At 40.3% G+C, this 2926-nt stretch overlaps 1 protein-coding gene across 1 annotated transcript in view; it reads right to left on the minus strand.

Moving 5' to 3' along the window:
- The window catches only part of LOC101845523 (parathyroid hormone/parathyroid hormone-related peptide receptor), a gene marked incomplete at its 3' end in the record, with an annotated part of 140997 nt that extends 138917 nt beyond the window's left edge, over positions 1–2080 (minus strand). Inside the window, 1 exon segment of the mRNA XM_013089297.2 lies at positions 1710–2080.
- Positions 2081–2926: the final 846 nt, after the last annotated feature.

Here is a 2926-nt window from a genome sequence, read left to right on the forward strand (position 1 = left end):
TCACGCGACAAGTTACTTACGCTATCAGATCACCTTGGCAAACATTACCGACAAGTCCGAGTGTGTTTCTCGTAGGACAGGTTGAACATTAATTGTGCCACAGATCCCTTTACGTTTAAGCAAGCCCCACGAATGACATGACTAAATTGGTTCTGCCTTCCTCCGGATGTATCACGGCGTTTACATTAAATGGTTGCTGTTGTCTATTAGATCTAGTAGCATACACAATGACTACATTTGTCTTTACAATTTCCGCAGTGCGCGTTCTCACGCAATATTATGGCGGCCCGTAGATATCTCGGGTTTACCGCTCTGCGCTATGTGCCCTATTTTAATATCTGAGTTAATGCAGTGAAATGTGTCGCGTGCACTGGTTTTGAGCATTGCCGCGACTTCATCGTCGGACATGCAATACAGTAATCTTTCTGAGAAAGTGGACATTTCCCCTCCTTTGTCAGGGGCATTACCATGTTTGGCTCCTGTGACAGCCCCGTGATTTCAAGTCGGTTGCCCGCATCTATATTCATGGAAGTTACTCCATGGAGTCTCTTTCGGAGTCTATCTTCTTGTGTTGTTTAAGATCAAAAACACGAAATGAAACCTGCTATTTACTGCAGTGATCAAATTAATGTCCCAGTTGTCTTTACTCCTGCCTGTTTCAAGTAAAAGATCAAACCAGTAAAATGACATTAATTTTACTGAAAGCATCCGCACATGATAAGGCAATGATGCATCAACTGCGCCATGTTAATTATGAACAAACAAACAAACAAACAAAACCGGCAGAGCTAAAATTGCTAATGATGCCAAAGAAGAATCAGAAACAAACCTCTGACAACCAGCAATGCTCTGAATAAAATAGTTCCAAAAACTGATATGAACTACAGGACTGAAACACAAAGCGAATAAGCTCCTGATTGTGAAAGAGCTTTAGCGGGGTCTACTTTGAGAGAGTCTGGATTTAAAAGAAAATTCAATGAGCAAATGTTTTTACTTGTGATGTTCATGTTTTCATCATTTGTCACGTGGTTAGCATTTTAAACCAATGTTTATTTAAGACTGGCACAATCAACTCTAAACAATCTCCTTTTCTTTAAAAGAAATATTTATGCAACAGGGTACCCTGAATGCAACCTGGGAGCAGGTTTTGTTTATCAGCAAGAACCGACGGCTCAGAAATTTTCGGAGACGAAGGAGGAAAATATGTGGCATCGATTTAGTAATCGCATTGGAATCAACACATGAAAATTATTGCAAAGTCAATTGTTGTACCAGAAGGCAATTTTAAAAAAATAGTATAACAAGTATATAGAATGCCTATCAAAATTGCATATTTTGACTGACTGGCCTATCAACATGAGTAAGCGCACGCACAGAGTGAGAATACCGTCTTTAGCCTTTGATATAAAAACTCGTCACAGAAAAATCGTTGCGCTAAGTTATCTTATCCACGAACGTTGTGTACGAGTGAGTACGTTGCAGTGAACTACGCATTGGTGTCAGGGAATAAAAATTTTGAGTGTCTAATGACACAAAGACAGGGGGATATGTACCTTGTAACGTCATATTTTTAAACTCTTAGAACACATTGTTTTGTCTAATGGCTTTTCAAAACAAGCAATTTCATTCTTGCGCATAATTAATTTCAAATTCGTCTAGTTAGATAAGTTGCGTTAAAGTGGGACATTTTTATGCAATGGTTATCTCACCCCGCATCCTGGACGCCCGCTGATTCTGCCGCAATGGATATATATCCTTCGAGAGCGACTCGCGACTGTCCGAAGAGAAAAATCGCGCAACTCCCACACTCACTATATCGCCCAGGGGCGTGATGGTGCACTCGCTCACACGCACAGTGCTGGACCGGCGGGTGGGGACGAAATGATCAGAACTTTATAGCCCGTTACCACCACGACTCCTGCCTTTGGAGCTTTAACCGGACTAATAATTGATGGGGGTGGTCCTGGGCGAGAGTAGGGGAGGGTCATTTTACCCTCCTACAGAAACGGATTAAAAATTAAAGGCGAAGGAGAAAAAAAACGAAAGGGAGAAATAAAAAGGAAAGGGGAAACGACAGAAGAAAGAAGGAAAGAAAGAGAAAAAGAATAAGGAAATACTTATACAAGCAAGAAAGAAAAAAGAAAGAAAGACTGAAAGAAAGACTGAAAAAAGAAAGAAAGAAAGAAAGAAAAAAGACTGAAAGAAAGAAAGAAAGGAGGAGTGAAAAGAAATAAAGGGGGGCAGGCAGACGTGAGGGGGTGAGGGACAGAGAGGGGGCAGACAGGAAGAGAAAAGAGAGTGGAAGTGAGAGTGAGCGAAAGAGAGAGGGGGGAGGGAGGGAAAGAAGTGTTGCAGGCGGCTATGTATTTGATGTTGGGCGATTAAGATATTATCGCATGCATTAAAAAAGTACGAATATTTCAAGAGATAAAAACTCATTTGGTCGAATCGATATTAACTAGTAGTCTGGGGGTGAAAAAAAAAGGTGTCAGTCGTATGGAAAGTAAAAAACAGCAAGTATTAAGTTATAAAATAACATTGGTTTAGGAAGTTCATAACGATACAAGTCTAATTATCCCCCTGGGAAAATATGGGAATTAGTTGGTTGAAAAGAAAGCAAGTGCGAGGGTAAAGACAGGAAGCCTTGCAGTAGTACGGTTAAACCTTTCGATTTGGGGGGGGGTCTTCTCTTTTTTTTTACAACACTTTCCATTTCAATTTAGCCTTTTCGCGTTTATAGCAAGCAAAAAAAAGGTGCAGTTATCACAGTTCAAGCACTTTAGAATGCAGTGGGGAACATGGGTATAGGTAGCGTATTTTTTTTAGGTTGGGGGTTTGTTATTTTTTGTTTGTTTGTTTGTTTGTTTGTTTGTTTTAGGGGGTTCTTTCTTTTTGTTTTAACCACATACTATAATCAGATGCCCCC

This window comes from Aplysia californica, unplaced genomic scaffold, assembly GCF_000002075.1.
Source record: "Aplysia californica isolate F4 #8 unplaced genomic scaffold, AplCal3.0 scaffold00025, whole genome shotgun sequence".
Lineage (NCBI taxonomy): Eukaryota > Metazoa > Mollusca > Gastropoda > Aplysiida > Aplysiidae > Aplysia > Aplysia californica.